The sequence below is a fragment of the Callorhinus ursinus genome, unplaced genomic scaffold (assembly GCF_003265705.2).
Source record: "Callorhinus ursinus isolate GAN/ISIS: 27379988/994484 unplaced genomic scaffold, GSC_fseal_2.0 scaffold8, whole genome shotgun sequence".
Taxonomy (NCBI): Eukaryota; Metazoa; Chordata; class Mammalia; order Carnivora; family Otariidae; genus Callorhinus; species Callorhinus ursinus.
This window is the reverse complement of record NW_027397070.1, coordinates 40,402,765-40,421,268: the sequence shown is the minus strand read 5'-3', so window position 1 is coordinate 40,421,268 and position 18,504 is coordinate 40,402,765. Positions and strand designations below refer to the sequence as shown.

Below are 18,504 nucleotides of genomic sequence, written 5' to 3'. Positions count from 1 at the left end.
AATTATCCCCATTTTACAGGCTGGGAAAACTGAAGCTCTGAAAGATAAAGTGATTGCACATGTCACACGACTAGAAGTGCCCAAACTGGGATGTGAGCTGGGATCTGTCTGATTCTGTTGTGTTCTGTAACCTTGGATCAGGGCATGGAACAAGTCTTGAGGAGAAGGTTAACGTGGAGATAGTGTCAGTAAGATAGAAGAAGGAGAGCTGATGGGGGTTAAACACAGCTAGTTAAAAGGAGATGGAAGTACAGATTATTTGAAAAACAACGTCCCAATGAATGTTCGGGAAGGAGAGAGAGGTTGGTACCTTGCACTGAGGAAGTAGACCAGATGGCCTGGGAGTTACTATAAGGGGAACAGACTCTCTGCTTGGCATAGGAATGTATCTCATAAACCCCATTTCATTTTGATGCCCAAATTTTTCTCTCACTGAACAGACTCTCTGGGCAGCGTTTTTCTTTCTGTCACCCTACTGCCACCAGTCATAATGGCTTATCTTTGCAGATTCTTGACTCCAGACCTCATCCTCCAACCTGGTTTCCGGGCCTTCCCCTGCTCATCGTTAGAGTCCAGCTGTGGAGACCTGATTCTGACTCTGGGGTCCCAGGTATACTCTGCAAAGGGTAGCAAGCACTGGACTGTCCTGTTCTTCTGAGAAAGTATTTGTGGCCACTGAGTGTTCCCTTCAAAGTTACCGGTTAGTTCATTGAGATGATTCTCATAATTTTCATCCATATTTGTTCCAGGCAAGTTAACTCTAAGGCTCTTCTACCATTTTGAGGTGTTTGTGGAAGAGGAATGAAGATTGAGGTGGTGGTCTGGGGAGGTAAGCAGACCCCACTTTGAGAGTGAGCGTGGTGGTGTATAATGGAGCATCATCCCGGGGGGCAGGGAGATTGGGGTTCTCTTGGCTCAGTGACTCTGGCCACATGACGTGAGTGCTTTGGCCTTTCGTTTCCTCATATGTAAGATGAGGATGTTGAAAGAGAGATTTTGTAAATCTCCTCCAGCAATAATGCTGGCTGACCCAGCAGAGTCTGGACAGTTTGGTCCTTTCTCAGGGAATAACTCAGCTGGTCTAGAATTGTAGGAAGTTAGAGCTGGGAGAACAGAGGTGGGGTTGAAGGAGAAGGAAGCCAAATTAAGGGACAAAGTCAGAGCAGGAGTAAGTCCCTTCTTGGGAAGGGGGACTGGGTTAGGTCATTTCTCCTCTGACTGTTTAAGTGGGGCAGCTGAGAGGTGGCATCTGTTTACCCTGTATTCACCATCTCCTAAACTGTGAGGAGCATGCCTCGTCTCCTGTCTTAACACTTAACTTCACACTCCTCTCATCCTCCAACTGTCCCCAGCCGAAGGCAGCAGGGAAGTTGTGTTTTGGCATATGTTGCACCTACTGCACTTGATTTGGCAGACTCCGGGGCATGGTTCAACCCAGAATCCACGCCCCAGCCCCCCAGCCCAAGGCTGCGGGACCTGGGCGCTTTGACCGCTGCTTTCCAGGTAACTCGGGGTTAGTGAGAACATGCCTCCTCTGGCAGCCCTCACTCCGCTCGGAAGCTCAGCCCAGGAACTCAGGGAGTCACAGCATTTCTGTTCATGGATTTGGGTCATCTCAAGTTCCCTTTGAACAAAGCCATTTGTCCAAGGACCCTTGGATTCTGCTGTCTGTTGGTACATCGTCGATTTTCCTTTCATCATGTTCAAGGTTGAGGAGCAAGTGAATTCCCACTGAACCCACCAAACCAATCTTTTCTGTCCCTGCCTGCCTTGCTTTTCCTCTTAGTTCCTTACTGCCCTTAATCCCATTATTCCCAGTGGTTACCCTACCACTGGGAACATGGGAGATGATTTCAGTTGGTACAGGGACAAAACATTTCATTTAAATAGCTATGTTTCTAATGAGTTAATGAGTATACAGAAACAAGACTCATTGGGTTGTACTCAGAAAGTGACTTAATTTTGTCTCCCACTGTCCCTTTATGCTTATTCAGTGGGATTCGTTCTTTTCCTGTCCTGGGCTGAAAACTCAGGCCCCATAACAGTCTGGGTCATTCTTAGGCAGTAGAAGGTCCTGTGGTCACTTTAAGTCACAAAACATAGCCTCAACTCAATACTTACTCTGTTCAGTCCTTTGTCACTGGGCTGGGAGGGACAGGAAATGGCTTACCTGGGCAGTACTGGTGTCTGCCGGCTTCAGCTTCCAGCTTCCCAGGCCTAGCAGCTATTTGATGCTGATTCTCTCTTGTGGCTGTGTTCATGGCTTCCTCAGAGGCTCCTCCCCACCAGTTGCTGGGATCATTCACTTCTGATTGTCTTGAAAAGAGCAAATTATCCTCTATTCTAGATCATTATTTTTTCATGAGCCCATAAAACCCAGTGATTTACCTCAAGCTTCTTCCAGCTAAGGTCCTCCAGTCTGTCTGGGTGGCCCTCTTGGACAAGACCTGCTCAGGTCTCATGCCAGCCTTCTCTTACATATGATGAAATGAAAACCTCTAGCTATATGTGTGTCAAAACCATAATTGTCACAAGAATCCCGTTACGTCACAGATACTATAGCTCGAGATAAGGCGGCAGCACATATTTAAAAATTTAACTTAAATAAATTTAACTTAAATAAATAGGTTAACAACAGCTAACACTTGAGTGCTCATAATGCCAGGTACTGTTAGCAGTCCCAGAAACAGGCTCTTCCATTTAACCCTTGTGGGGGAGATGCTTTTATTATTTCCATTCTACAAAAAGAGCAAAGAGAGGTCGAGCAGCTTGTCCTAGGTCATAGAGTTGGCATCAGAGCCTGGATTCAGATGGGAAGAATCTGAGCCCAGAGCATGCTTTTTTAACCCACTCCACGCTGTCTCTGCCCACAAGGGTGGTGGGCAGCCATAAGTCGTGAGGTGAAAAGCAGATGGTTGGCAAATGCTGCCTTAGGGAGCATAAGTGTGGGTTCTTCACTCCGGCCTTCAAGTTCTCCATGTTGCCTTTCCGGTAGTTCCTCCGTGCCCTTTGCAGGAGCCTCACCCCCTCGCGCAAGGACCCTGAGAGACTCATGCCCCGCCCCCTGTCCCCTCCCCTCCCCGCCCAGAGGGCCCTCCTCTGCTCTTCTGCCTCCCCAAATCAAAGTCCTTTCTCCAAGTCAGACTCATCTTTGCCGCAAAGGTGTGTTTGACCAAAACCACTTCAGCTGGGATCTTTTACTCCTCTTGGAATTTCATTACTATATTGGCAATTATTATGTGCTTTTCTGCAAAGAGTAGCGAAGGGCAGTTAGCAAACTCAGATTCTGATCTCTCTGTGCGGTTAACTGCCTGGTGCTAACTTGTGCAAGGCCTGAGACCTCTCTGAACCTTGGTTTCAACATTTTTTTCCTCCAAATTTTTATTTAAATTCCAGTTAGTGAACACACGGTGTATAATAGTTACAGGTGTAGAATTTAGTGATTCATCACTTACGGAGGACACCCAGTGCTCATCAGAAGTGCCCTCCTTAATCTGCATCACCTATTTCCCCATGCCCCCCACCCTCCTCCCCTTCTGTAATGGTTTCAACATTTGTAAAGTGTGAGTGTGGGTTAGCTCCCTTTAGTTTTCAGTAGAGCATGATTTATGTTTACCTTCTTGTCCCCCCTAACCTCTAAGCTCTTGAGGGTGGGAACTGTGTGTCTTGCCGGTCTTCTACCTCCCAGGACTCTGCACAAGGTTTTACACACAAAATGGATTGACTATTAGTTGGTTGACTTGTGGGAAGCACTGCTCTAAGTCTGCCCTGGGCTTGACCAACTTTTATGATTCACCTTCTTCTGGGTGATCAATGTTTGGGTTCAACCTGCTGCCTTTTATCTTTGAGAGACCTAATGTAATGCCTTAAAGCCCACACGCCTTTATCGGCAGTGTCAAAATCCAAAACGTTCTAAAACCAAAAAACTTTTCTTTAACTCACGTAATGGCAATACCTGCTCAGGACAAACAATGGAGGGGCGTGACTAGTCATAGGTCTGATTGCAGAAATATTAATGTGTTAAATTGAGGTGCTCGCCCCAAACCCTGTTGTGGGGATGATGTAATCCACGGGATGTGTTCTACATCACCTCTTAAAAAAAATCTAAAAAATTCTGAATTCTGAATTTGGGAAAGGGATGGTGGTGCTGGGTGGTGCTTGTCCACAGAGGTGCTGTTGGCATTGCAGGTGGGACTGGTCTTTGTTAAGCAGGACACGTCTAACATCAGAGAACCTCATGTTGCCCTTGCCTGGTCGGCCTTGCCCTAATCCCAGCTCTGATTGCAACATGACTTTGTTTACCAATTTGATTTTTTAAAAATATTGCATTACGAGATCGTGTAACTTGATTTGTAAGTGTTTTTGGTGCCTCCTTAAAGTTTGTGCCTCTCTTGCCTTACCCGCCTTCCTAATCCCAGCCCTGCATGACTCCTGAACCAAGAAGGCTTTCTTCTTCCCACATCCCTGTTTCTGGGATGAACTGGTGTGTCCTTAGAGTAGGAGCTACCTGCTGGGTATTTGCAGCTCAATTCAACCTGTGGAGTCCTGTTGGCTCCTTGGCTGAATCAGCTCTCCAGAGAGACTTGTAAACTGGTTCCTAGAGACATTTCCTACATCTGGATGCTTTTTGGAGCCCAGGTGAGCCCGGTTCCTCTACTTTTTTCTAGGATGTGATGCAGCTACTCACGTGAGAGTCAATCTGATTGATAGTTCCTACAGCTACTTTGACCTGACATTAAATAAATAAATACACACACACACACGCGCGCGCGCATACACACACACACACAGATGCTCCTGGGAAAACGTGAAAACAATAGAAAAATGTACAATGATGGAATCTAAAGCGTTCCATTGTGTGTTTTTTTTTAAAAAGTACTATCTGTGCCCAATGTGGGGCTCGAACTCATGACTATGAGATTAAGGTTCACGTGCTCTACCAACTGAGCTAGCCAGGCGCCCCTCCATTGTGTTTTATTCATCTTTTTTTTTTTAAGATTTTATTTATTTATTTGACAGAGAGAGACACAGCGAGAGAGGGAACACAAGCAGGGGGAGTGGGAGAGGGAGAAGCCGGCCTCCCGCTGAGCAGGGAGCCCGATGCGGGGCTCGATCCCAGGACCCTGGGACCATGACCTGAACTGAAGGCAGACGCTTACCCACCTAAGCCACCCAGGTACCCTTATTCATCTTTTGATGAGGAAACTGAGAGGTGATAGGGTTGCAAGTGTTTGTAGAAGAGCCAGGCTCAGACGTCTTGTTTCTGGACCTTCCATTGGCACTCTAAGCTGGCAGGCTGCTCTCTTCCTCTCTTCCCAGGCCCTGGGTGTCCTCAGATGGGGGAAGACTCATGAATCAGTTAGCTATCCCCTCTTGATTGAAAGACACCTTTTTTTTTTTTTTCCAGCTCTTAGTCCCTATTTGTCAGTGATGGGTGTGCTTATGAGAATTCAGGCCATCTTTCTCCCACCATTAAATAACCATCCCTCTCAGAATCTGAGCCCGAAGTATTTCTGGCCTGCCTTTTACCCTAGTGGAGGTCCTCTGAGATCACTTCTCTATCCCTATTCCTGTCCGTGATTCCTCACGATACAGCATTTTCCATAAATATCTGTAAGCATCCTCTTACATACTGTTTACTCATCTTCTCATCCATTAAGAAGATGTTCCCCAGACCAATCCTAGCACCTATTTCTTTGACTTCTTCTAAACACACCTTTGCCTCCAGACATTGAACTATTTATCATTTCCCAGGTCCTATGGATGCCTTGTGGTCTTTTACCCATCATCTTTAGGCTGGAAAATGCTGAGATACAGTATAATTTAAATTAATCATGGAGATGAAATTTCCCAAGGGTGCCCAATTGAATAGTTTTCTTATATCCCATAAGTTGACCACATTATCTGTACACCCATCATTCAGGAGCTTCATGTCGATATCCGTAACAGACCATTAAATTTCTTCCATGGCATGATCTTTTGAAGCCACTGTAATTCTCTTCACCCCTTGATTCCTCTTGGCACTGCAGTTTCCCTTTGATTCTAGGGGCACATGATCTGGAATGGTGCCCCCTTTTTATCTAGCAAATATTTGTAATGCCTTCTGATTACCCTGAATAAAATTCCTAAATAATACGACCTACATATACACATGTTAAAAAAATCAATATAATACCCTAAATGTAACATAAAAGAGAAATAAAGGAATAGTTAGTTATAATACAATGTCATGTATTCTAGTATGTAATTGCTTGGGGACGACTACACGGAAAACAGAAGGAAGAAGGCAGATGCTTGAGCCTGTACATAGACTCACTGAGAATATAACAGCCACAAATACCCACAGGATACAGGTGTGTTGTGTGGGTGACTCAGACACCAGGAGAGGTGCCGCTGAGGTTGACGTGATTTTCCCAGATGGTCAACCACTCTTGGTCAAGTTCCAAAGATTATGAGGTACAGTATCCCCTCGAATTGCACTGTGATGGCATTCCCAGACAATTCAGTATATGTTAAGACCATGCAAAAATCCTCTGTGTTTATTTCAGAAAGGGAGTTTAGTTCTAGATGCAGATGATTATAAATGGGCTTTTCACTTCTGTGAATATCCAGTGGAATGTTCTAAAGTCATGTGGGAGAGTTTGTTTGTGGACTGTTGTGGGAATTCCGGGTTCCCACCGCTAAGGACCTGTAAGCACCCCCATCCACCACGGTGCTGACTGAGGCTCCCTCCAACCCTGGGGTGGCCCCATTGAGAACTACTAGTCTGGAAGTCTGGAAGAAGGACTGTGTTCCAGGTCTGGGCTCTAGCACCTCAGTACTTGCATGACCTTAACTCCGGATGCCTGGCTTTCCTCTCTGTGAAGGGGGTTATGATGATGCATGTGTCCTGCTGGCATTCGGGATTGGGGCTCGTTGTGCTCTCCTCCACGGCCAGAGCATCCATGTGTACCCCACAGCACTTTTCCTATCTACAAGCGCTCCCTTGCTGTGTGGTTTTTTTCTTAGCATTTCAGCCTCCTTAGGTCTCTGTTATCTAGGAAAGGAGGAAGGGAGAAAGGATAGCCCCTCATCGCTACTTCTCCAGCAGCTCTTCTATCTCCATCCCTTCACAAGCAAACTTCTCAAAAGAGTTATCCTCGAGAGTCATCAGTACACACTGTCTCAGTCACCTCCTCTTGTGGTGGTTCTTCCTTACTGAATGGCCCCCAGTGGCCTCCGTGCTGCTAAATCTCTCCAGCCCGTCTGACTTGACTCTGCAGTTGACCATGGCCCCTGACACCCCCAGCTCCCTCCTCCTGACAGGCTCCTTTCCTAGGGGTCCTCCTGCCTCCTTGGCCCTAGCTCAGACCCCTTCACAGTGCCTTGTCCTCGGCCAGCCCCGGATATCACCCCTCTCCCCTTCTCCCCAGAGCCTCGCTCTGTGTTGCTTCATTCAGCTGAGGGCCCTTGACCTGCCTCCAACCAGAGGCTGTGGGCAGCTCAGACTTGGAGCATCTGAAAGGCAGCGCATAGTGGGTTATTTCTTCCCCTCTCCTTGTATCCTCTTCTCTCAGAGAATGACACTGCTGTTGCCCAAGTCAAAAGTCTGGGTGTCACCCTCGACTCCCGCCCCCTCCCTAGAAATCCCTGCCAAGTCCTATCAGTCCTGTGTGCTTTATTTTATTTTTTGAGAGAGACGGAGCACGAGGTGGGATGGAGGGGCAGAGGGGGAGGGAGAGAGAATCTTAAGCAGGCTGCTCGCTCAGTGAGGAGCCAGACTCGGGGCTCGATCTCACGAACGCTGAGATCATGACCTGAGCCAAAATCAAGAGTTTCACTGACTGAGGCACCCAGGCACCCTTAGTCCTACTTTCTTAATAGAATATATATTCACTATATCTTCACTATATATATATATATATATATATCACTTATATCTTTACTAATTTGAGTTGGCTGCTCGACTCTTGTCAGCATTCAGGACTGCAACCTCTACTTACTGTCTAGGCTGGATCGAGATCTTTAGAGGTGGTCAGCACTGATGCACTTATAGTCCCATAAATAATTAAACATAAATTAATATAATTCTAAGTTCTAAGATAGAGTCATGTTTTTAGAAACAGCAAAATTTATTGGTGCACTGAAGCCACAATAGTTTCTTTCTGACTCCCTCTCATTTTCTCTCTTTTTAAATAATTTTCTTTGGTGCCCCATCATGGCCGGCACCCTAAGCACGTACATCCAGGCCAGTTGGGTGATCCAGGGCCACATAGAACGGTGGCTTCCTGTGGCCCAAGTAGGGCCTTGGCCTCTCCAGCCTTTGCATGTCCCTGGTGGCCCAACACAGATCCTGAGTAATTGTTTATTGAACATGTGAATGAATGCATGAATAATGAGATGAACTTGAAAGGGCTTAAGTGAAAAGCACTGTGAGAAGTGAAAGTTACTGTTACAATTAGTTTTCTGGTGTTTGATAGTAGGATTTCCAAGATTTTATATTTCTAGTGTTTTGAAAACAACCAGCCCCCCTCTTGTGCTTCAGTTTTCATATCCAACCTCCTTAGCGCTGAGTAGTCTGCACATAAAAGATGTGAATAGGACTTCTGAATTAATAAATGAATTTGTACAATGTGATGGTTTGCTTGATTCCCTTTAGCCCACAGGGAGGCTGCTTCAAGAGACAGCGGTAACTGTGTGTTGTGACCACACCCAGCTGTGACTGACGACACCAGGGTGTGTGTGTGGGGGGGGGGGGAGGTTTACACTGGAGTCAGGTGGTGGCAATGGCGGTGGGCTATGGGAAATGGGGCGCACACCCTAGAAAGCCTGCGTGAGATCTCCAAAGGGAGGAATAAGGCCTACAGGCCTAAAAGTCAAGCCATATGAATAGGACTAGCCACAAAATTTGGGGGGGCTGGGGAGAAGAAATATCATATAACACCTCGAAGGCTGTGGCTTAACAAATATAACCTGACTTGTTATGGTGGGCTTGTGGACAAAAGAGATGCCAAAACATCCCCAGAAGATATTAACTACATATAATAAGAATAGACCCAAAAGGTGAATCAGCCCTGCCCTCTGGTATTAGTAGGGAGGCCTCCTGGAAGACTGGTGATCTTGGGGAGAGGAAGGAGTAAATGGATGGAGAAGTAAGAAAAGGGGAGGTCGAAACTGGGAGAAGAAATTTTGGCAGAGCTGGAAATTTTGTGCCCAATGCCGACATGTGATGACTAATGTCGTCCCTGGATTCACCCTCTATGTCTGCTCCACCCCTGCCCCACACCCTGTCTGGTGGAAGGGGCCCCTTTGTTGTGTTTTTTTCCCCCAAAACTTTGCATTTGGAAGTCATTTCAAATTTATAGAAAAGCTGTCAGACTAGTACAAAACACCCAATATACTCTATCCAGATTCAGTCTTTTTGACATCTGGCCTCATTTGCTTTATCACTTATGTTCCCTTTCTCTTTCCTTTTTCTGGACTATTTAAGAGAGAGTTGCGTGCATCATGGCCCTTTCTTTGCAAACCCTTCAGTGCGGGTGTTCTAAGAATAAGAATGTCATTTTATATAACCTTCAGCAAATTGAATGTTGATATGATACTTTAATCTGCTGGCGCTATTCCAGTTTTGTCAACTGACTCAATAATGTCCTTTATGGTTTTCCCCCGTCTCCAGTACAAGGTCCCTTCTGGAATCCCATACTGCATTTAGTTGTCATGTCCCTTTAGTCCCCTTGGATCTAGAACTGTTCCAGAGCCTGTCTTTGGCTTTCAGGACATTGACATTTTCGAAGAATATAGCCTTTTCCTCCCCCTTTAAAAAAAATATAGAATGTTTTTCCCTTTGGATTTTGTCTGATGTTGCCTCATGTTCAGACACGGGGTTATACACTCCCGATGGGGACATAACGAATGACATTGCGTTCTTTTCAGTGTATTACGTCCAGAGGCACTGTCTGGTCATCTGCCCCTTATGTGTGATGTTAAGTTTGAGCTCTCGGTCAAGGTGTTGTCTAATTTCTTCACTGTGTGTTTACTAATTTTCCCTTGCTACTAATAAGCAGTCTGTGGGGAGGCACATGAAGACCATATAAATATCCTGCTCATCAACATTTTGCCCCTAGTTTTACCAGCCATCCTCTCTGGGTTTACAGGTATTTCTGGATCGTAGGCAAGGGGCAGGAGTTCAAAGCTGTCTGGGACCAACCCAGGTGGCCCGTTTCCAGGATCTCACCCAGGTGCTGTGCAGGTGCAGCCCTGTTGAGTAACTGCATTTCCAGAATAGTCTGCCTCTTCTACTCCCATCAGGAAGAGCAGCTCATTCGTCATTTATTCAACTGACATGTAAGCATGTTCTTGCAAAAGCGTCTCAGCTTTACTTGGGCACAGTGGGGCATAAAAAGTAGGCTTGTGCCCCCTCGGTGTCTTTAAGGAGCCTAGGATAGAGTCGGGAGACAAGACTTAGACTCACTGAAAGGTAAAGGGCAAATAAGTTGTCAGCACTATCACCCCACCAGGCAGCTCAACCCGAGCTGTCCCATGTCCCTGGAGAAATAGGTGCCCTTAGGAGTTTGGGGAAGAGGGATGAATGGGTTAAGGGGGGTGCAAGGGTCTTTCATTAAGGAGGGTAATCTTTGAGTGGGCACTGAAGAACAGGCAAACATGGGGAAACGGAGGAGAGATAAGGGCACTCCAGGAGGGCGGCTGTGTGCACAGAGGCGGGGAGATGGAGTGTGGATGGTGTAACTGGGGAGCAGTGAACTATGGGCCGGCCTGGATAGGGCCAAGTGTTGGCACAGTGGGCAGGATTGACTGTGCAACCAAACCTTACTGAGCACCTACCTCATGCCAGAATTTTAAAAATAACTTTTCCAGTTCTCAAAGTAATACGCATTCAGTATAGGAAGTTCAGAAAAGCAGACATATATAAAGAAAAAATTTTAATGAGATTATTCTTTCATCCAGAGATAACTGGTCAACCATGGTGTATTTCCTTCACTTGTAAGGTCTTTAACATTCTTCTGGTATCAGACTTGTTTTGGCTCATGGATTCAGGAGCCTTTCTTATCCCTCAGGGGATATTAATTGTACCTTTAAAAATGTTTCATTCTGTCGACTTTATTTATTCTGTTTTCTACCTGTAACTTCTGTTCTCAAATTTGGTGCTTCTTTGACGGTTTTGGTTTTTGTCAAATGTTTGGTGAGTTATGGTTATGTGTTCCTCTCTTTGTATTGTGAGGTTTTTCAGTCACCGCTCTGCGAACCCCCGTTCTGTGCCAGTCACTGGTTGTGGGCAGGAGGGCGGGATGTGCCCCCTGGACTAGTGTCTAGGTGCTCCTGTTGCCTCCCTGCCCCAGTGCCCAGGTGCAAGCCTGGGTGGAGGGGCGGGGTAGGGGCCCGCTTGCCCAGCTGCTCCAGATCCAATCACCAACCATTCGGGGCTTCTCGTGCCCCCCCGCCCCCGATGAGCTCGCTCCAAACTTGAAGCCCCCAGAGCCGCTCCCCTGACTGAGCACAGAACCCTCAGCCACACTTGATTGGGTTCAGATCCTAACCCAACACTTATTCGTACTCTGACTTTGGAAAAGCTAGGTAAATCTGGGTCTTATTTATAAAGTGAGGATAATGGTCTGTATGTGAGGGTCACATGAGATCATGTGTGCAAAGTTCCTAGACTGGTGTCTGTCATAGATGTGCAGTGTATGAGCACCAGTTACTAGGATTATTATTGTGAATACTTGTTTTTATGTTTTTATTTTGGGGGGTTGTGGTTTCTCCAGTTGATTTCCTTTTACTTTACCATCTTACCATCTTCAGGGAGCCCATATCATTCCTTCTTGTTTTCTGGTGCTGTAATGGATTTATTCTTCCTAGAAAATGTCTCTTCTGTCATGTTCTGTGGCCACGGGGGAGGCAGGCATATGCCCCAGCCCTGCTGTCTTGATACAGTCATGCATTTCCTTCAAGGGCTTTTTCTCTGAGTATGTGCGAGTGTGTTATTGTTATCTGTAATACATAGCTGGGGGCACCCCGGCCGGGGCACGGCTCACCACCAGGTCTGGGTTGCCGGATGCTGACTCTGTCCTGTGCCCGACTGGGAGGGGATGACTTCTCTTCTCAGCCTTCCTCAGGCTAGTTTGAGGCTGTCCTAATGAATGTAATGGGTCCTCTGTTTCCTTTGTCAAAAGGAATGTTAATTATTTTCAGCAGTCTAATTACGTGGCTAATGAGAGACTGACTGTGATAACATCCCTTTAATTACTCTTGCCTAAGTGCTGTGTGGAGCCATATTTTGAACATGTTGCAAGCCTCGGTGTTTTCACTCTAGATGGAGCTGTCCAGCGAGAGGCTGAGTGAGGGGTCGGGGCTGCTGGGTTTACACTCCTGGTGGCAGTGCCTGGCAGCTGCAGTGGGGACCCAGCCTGGTGTAGGGGGGCCTGCCCTCTGGGGCCATTACTTAAATGAAGGGGACGTTCGGATTGGATACGTGGAGCAGATGGAGACCGTCGTAGCTCCCTCGGAACGCCTCATTCCCATCGTCCCCCTCAGCGTCTCTGCCCTCCCGGCTCCTCTTGGCCAGGCCTCCTCACTCAGGGAGGACCTGCACCTTGTCCTGTCCCCCATTCAGCACTTGGATACTGAGTCCCTACCGTACGCCTTGTCCAGGACAGAGGGATGCAAGGATAAGAAACTCATGGTTTGTATAATTTCCTGCGACAACATTTTATCATGCCCCTCCCTTCTTTGCCCAGGAGGAGTGCCGCCCAGCTGGGTTCTGACCCCTACCACCTCAGATTTGTCCTCTGTAGTGTGGCCTTCCTGTGGTTTTGATGTAATGTCTTTCAGTAACTGGGCCTTCATGGGCAGACCCTTGGAGGCAGCTCTCCCAAGCCCCTGGGCGGACTTGCTGGGAGGGGCAGCTCACAAGAGACTGTCCACCGTGAGCACCCACTGTCAGCTGTGGGTGGCCTGTTGCTGTGGGTCAATGAAGCCCCCTATTTCCTGTCCGTACATCCCCATCTCTTGTGACCGTTTTAAGAGAAGAAAGTGCTGGCAAAAACCCAGGCCCTCCCATTTTCTAGCTGTTGGTGAACTTCTCTGAGCTTTGCTTGCCTCCTGAGTAAATCCGAGTTAATGTGCGCCTCACAGACTTGGGAGGGGGATCAATGTGATGGCCTGTGTGGAAACGGCCTGGCACACAGGAGGTGCCTAATAAATGGTGCGGACCTTTTAAACACTCCAAGCAGCACCCCTAGACTGAGTTATAGCCGGAGACCCAGGGGCTGGCCTCATTCACCAAGAGCCCTCTCCTGGCTCTTGGATGTAAGTCATGTAAGTCACTGTTCAGACAGCAGACAGAGACTTTCATGGAACAAGGGTTCACGGTCCCCTGCCCCCTCCATCTCACAATGGTTAACTAGGGCTGAGCCCGAGGAAGAGAGGGAGGGCAGGGGTGTCCGTTCAGATGAAACACTTGAAATGTGGCTAGTCCAACTGAGGGACAGAGTTTTTAATTTTATTCATTTTTAGGAAGTTAAAATTAAGATTTATTAAAAAAAAAATTTTTTTTTTTAAAGTAGGCTCCACATCCAGCATGGAGCCCAACGCAGGGACCGAACTCATAACTCTGAGATCAAGACCTGAGCTGGGATCAAGAGTTGAACACTTAACTGATGGAGCCACCAGGCGCCCCTAAAATTAAAATTTAAATAGCCACATGTAGCTAGTGTCTATCAAATTGGACAGTGCTGTTCTGGAGTTTGTAGAAAAACAATCTAGTTGTGTGTTACTTGTTCTTGGCTTAGGCCTCACCTCCTGGCTTCTAGTTTTCTCATGTCCTCTTTCTAGAAGATAGTCAAGGTGTGCTAGGTTGCTGGCAAGGGCCACATGAATCAAGGAGAAATGACAAAGTCTGGGCAGCATCCAGAAGGGAGATTTGGAGCTTCCAAAGCTATAGACATCCCGCTGAGATGGACGCAGCCTGCTAGGCACCTGACCTATCTTATTCTCAGTTCTGCCCCTCACTGTCTGCAAGGGCAGAGCCACCACTTTGCATGGCGGCAGAGGTGGGCAGTTGGCACTCAGATACGTGATTCTCATGCCAAAGAGGTATGATCCAGTTGGGGGGAAATCACCTGCGTTAGTCAGGATTTTCTTGATTCCAAGTGACGGAAAACTGAAGCTAGCTGGAGTTAAAAAGGAACATTGACTTTCTTGTTAAAGTGGAACACTCACGCTAGAGAAGGCCCTAGTAAAGTTACTTCAATTCTTTTGATGAGAAGCAGATGGAAATTCCAGGACACAAGTCAAAAGATTTCACTTTCCCTTTCTTTGTTAATAAGGGCATTGCCAAACAGCTGACTAGACCCGCAGTTTCCAGCTCTGCCCACCAGGGGAGTCTCCAGGCCTGGGGGGCATGTTTCCTTGGCGGCTGGGGCTTTGCCCTGGCCCAGCTGGCCCCGTGGAGACCACCAGATGACTTTTGCAATCAGGGGCAGGGAATGTTTGACCCCTTAATTACACCAACTTTAGCCACGCTGGCCTTGCTATCTCTCAAACTTGTTTTTTTTTTTGTTTTTTTTTTTTAAAGTAGGCTCCCAACATGGAACCCAAGGTGGGGCTTGAACTCATGAGCCTAAGTCAAGGCCTGAGCTGAGATCAAGAGTCGGACACCTAACCGACTGAGCCACCCAGGCACCCCTCAAACTTGTCTGTTAGCTCGCTCCTCCCTCAGGGTCTTTTCACTTACCGTTCCTCTGCCTGGAATGCTTTCTCCAAAGTTCTTTGAAAGGCTTCTTTGCATGTTCTTGATCTATGCCGAAATGCTACCTCCTTAGAGAAGTTTAAGACTTGCCCTCTAGCATCCAGTTTCTCTGTCCGCACTGGCCTTTCCCCTTCTTTGTGGCCTGCTATCAGACATTCCAGTATGTCAAGGAGCTTTATTGTCTGTCTCCCCCAGAGGGATGTGGGCTCCCAGGGGGCAGGAACATTGTCTTGTTCACACTCAGTTCAGTGCCTGACCTTCAGCAGGTGTTCCATCAATATTTGTTGACCACTGGAATACAACACCTTGAATAAACAAATTAGCTTCCACAGGACCTCTTGGATGAGGTCTCTGGCTGTTTAAAAATCTCTGGGGTGGCTTGGCTGTAGAAAGCTGTGAAAAGCAGGGCACTGGGTGTCATGCTGTTCAGGGAGCCCAGGCTTATCCTCCAAAAGACCCGGAGGGCTTTTTTTCTGCCTGCATTGCTGAGGCAACAGAGGAGCAGTGTCCCATTGCTCCAAACGTGTGGGGTGGTGGCGTCACCTGTGCCACACCCTAAGGACGTGGGCAGTGAGAGGGAGAGCCGGGATAAATAAGTTCCTGGTCACTTAGTTGGTGAGGCTGTGAGGCCACTGTCTGTCGCTTTCCAGCTGCCAGGAGGAGCCTTGCTGGTCTCAAGTGACCAGGATTCCAGGGCCCCTCAGCGGCCGCCTGCTGGGATCTGCCTAGGGGATTATTGATGAAGTGAGGCGGGGGCGGCAGCTCTTTACCGTAACTCGTGCCTTGCTCTGGGACAGCAGCCAGGCGGCGAATTAGGGAGCCCAGCAACTGTCCAGCCTTTCAGGCAGCAAGCGGCCCGCTACCCAGTGCCGGGGGTAGGGTGGGAGGGAAAGGGACGGGGCACGGGGCCAGAGACCACCCTCCAGGGTGTAGGGGATGGGTGGTCTGGGTTTGTCCAGAAGGGGACATTGAGAAAGGCGCGTAAGATAGGAGGGGCTGGATGGGAGGAGGGAGGAAGGAAAGGAGGGTGACAGGACAGAGTAGCCCGCAGGTGAGACAGAGGACAGAGTGGTGAGTTGTCCGGCTGGCAGAGAAACCCAGATCCCAAAATGAGGGAGCATGGCGTGGAAGGATGGGGTCAAATGGAGTGTGTGGGCGGTCTGTCTCCTGTCTGCACCAACCTTCCCTATGCCAGTCAGGCCCAAGGGCCTGGGGCTCCTTGCTTCCCAAGGTGAGCTGAGCAGATGCAGGCTTTCCCCTGGGGGCATTTGGAATTCCCGTTGCATTTGTACCTTAGCATGGTCTCTCCACTTGGGAAGTTGCCAAATCCACCTGTGTTCAGGGTTGGTCTTACTACAGGGCAAGTAAGAGCAGTGGTTTGGGGTCTTGTGGGAAGAACCAGGGCACTTGGAGTAATCGGAGAGCTCCCCCAGTGGGTCCTGGGGGCATTTCCTCTTTACTTCGTGGGCATCTGGGGTAGGGGAGATTTGAGGAAGAGGGGAGGGTGGGGGAAGAAGGGATGGCATTTGCCTGCCACTTCCTGGCTGAGGTTCTGGGCCATGGAGATTGCGGGGAGAGTGGGGGCAGGTTTGGTTTTTAGGTTCTGGTCAGAGAAGTGGAGATTCAATCCTGCAAGCCCAGCTTACCCTAAATAGTTATAGGGGAGGGGAGAGAATGATGCAGAGGGAATTTCCTGCCAGCCGCTGATGGTTAAACCTCTCTGGGAAACTGAATGCTCTGTGCGTGAAAACTGGATGTGCCTTTTGAGAGGGCCAGCACCTTGCAGAAATAACAGAATAGGCATTGTTTTTCTCTGACCCGAGCCCGAGCCTGGCCCCTTGCCCACGTAGGAGCCTGCACTTTCTCCGGGGATGCCTGGGATGCTTCCTCGGGGTGACACGTCCTCTGTATTACCCGGACCCAAGGTACCCCCTCATCTGTCCACACCTTGCAGTCCAGGTGATGGCTCCTGGAGGTGGGAGAAGGAGAGCGAGCACCCTCCTTTCTTCCCTCATTTGCAGAGATAGCCCTGCCACTGGAAACCCACATTTATGGTGCTTTGTGGGAGACAGCCCTTTCCTGACGTTGGCCTAAAGATTAGGGAAGAATGCGAGACATCCCTGTTTAGTTAATAACACTGGATAGTGCAATCACCCAAGAATTTTTGGCTGGACCCTTCTCAAGCTGGCTTGTCCATCCATCCAAAAGAAATCCCCTGGTCTTGAGGAATTCACCGTGTGGAGGGGGAACTTTTTGCCAATAATAACTTTCAGATGGGACATGATGTTTCAGGGCAAAGGTGTTCAAAGTCCTGTGGGAACATCAGTGATGGACTAGCTGGGGGCTTAGGAGGATGGCCTCACAAAGGAGTGAGGAGGGAGCAGGTTCTCAGAGGAGGCCCCGGGGGCTTGTCGATGAAGCTGGTTGGACAGACTCAGGCTGACTGTTTACAAATAAGCCGCTTACAGAACCGACTAAGTAGATGGTAGTGAATGAAGCAGACGCATGGAAAGCAGCTTGAAGGCATGCTGTGTGGGGAGAGGGGGACTCTGAAGCCCAAGGACCAGGGTTTGAGTCAAATGTATAAATTTGGCCTAATCTCTTAATGTCCCGAGAGTCAGTGTTTTCATCTCTAAAAATGGGGGGTGGGGCTGGGGTGGGCGGGGGATGATTCCTGCCCTCCCTGCAGGAGTCTTGGGAGAATCCTGAGAGATGATGTACTCAAAAAAGTGTAAGTTCTGCCCACGTTAGTTGCTATAGGGGCTCTTCACACATTGCTGTGCTCCAGAAACTTCAAGCTCAGGCCCTGCAGTCCACAAAGGAGCCTCATGCCATCTACACCAGGGGCCTGCTCTCAGGGGCCAGGGAGTGTCAGAGGGGTCCAGGGACAGCTTGTGCGCTTAGAGGCAGAGGTGGGACTCCTGCTGGACGATCGCCTCCTCGTCCAGCCCCCGCTGGCTCCCTGGGGGAAGAGCCTGCAGACCAGGAAGCAGGAGGTGTCTAGTGCCAGGCCGGCCTCAGAAGGGAGCCTGTTCTGACCGCAGTGGCTTCATCTGCAGGGGGCCCCTCAGCCAGCAGCGGGCTCCCAGGGCTGACTACAGCAACCAGTAGGCTGTGCTACCAGGATGTGGGCTTTGGTTTCTCTTTCTCTTTTGTCTTGTGCTTGCTGATGTGGCTCACTTAGGGCCTAGGGAAAGGGAAGTGCCGGGGGTGGGATTGAACTCCTCAGGTGCAGGTCATGGTGATGCTGGGGGTAGAGGGGATGTCGGACATGCCCCACTAAAGCCCTTTCCTCGAGGTAATGGGTCTGGCCAGGCAGGCTGGGAGAAGGGGGGAAGATGGACAGGTGGGGCAGGTTGAGGCTCCTGTTTGGGGAGGAGCCGGGGAGGGCCAGGCCAAGCTCAGCAGCCCATTGCACTTTGCTCTCATCCTTCACCGGTCTCAGTGCGGGGGGGGGGGGGGGGGGGGGGGGGTGCACCCTCCGGGGCCACAAACACATATGCATACAGTGAATTTCAAGTCCCAACTCCTGCCCTTTCACTTCTCCTCGGTGGGGATGGAGGAAGCTGGTCGTGGGCACCAGCTGGGGTGGCGCCTCCACCGATAACCCTGCTTGGAGGGTGGGCAGCTTCCACCCCTGTCCCGCTGTAGGGCCGAGCCCGACCTGAGCTCTGTCCTTGGGCTCGTGCAGATGGTGCTGCATCCAAGGGGTTTTCAGAGAAGCTGCAGGACCTTCACGTTAAAGTCAGAATCTTTATCAA

The 18,504-nt window shown here is 48.9% G+C and overlaps 1 protein-coding gene across 3 annotated transcripts in view; it reads left to right on the top strand.

Moving 5' to 3' along the window:
- Window positions 1-18,504, top strand: part of TMEM229B (transmembrane protein 229B) — a 38,213-nt gene that overhangs the window by 5,472 nt on the left and 14,237 nt on the right. For all 3 annotated transcript variants that reach the window (XM_073895396.1, XM_073895398.1, XM_073895399.1), the window contains exons 2-3: window positions 508-610; window positions 750-829. The gene's annotated coding sequence lies outside the window, so the exon portion shown is untranslated. The remainder of the gene's footprint in view (window positions 1-507; window positions 611-749; window positions 830-18,504) is intronic.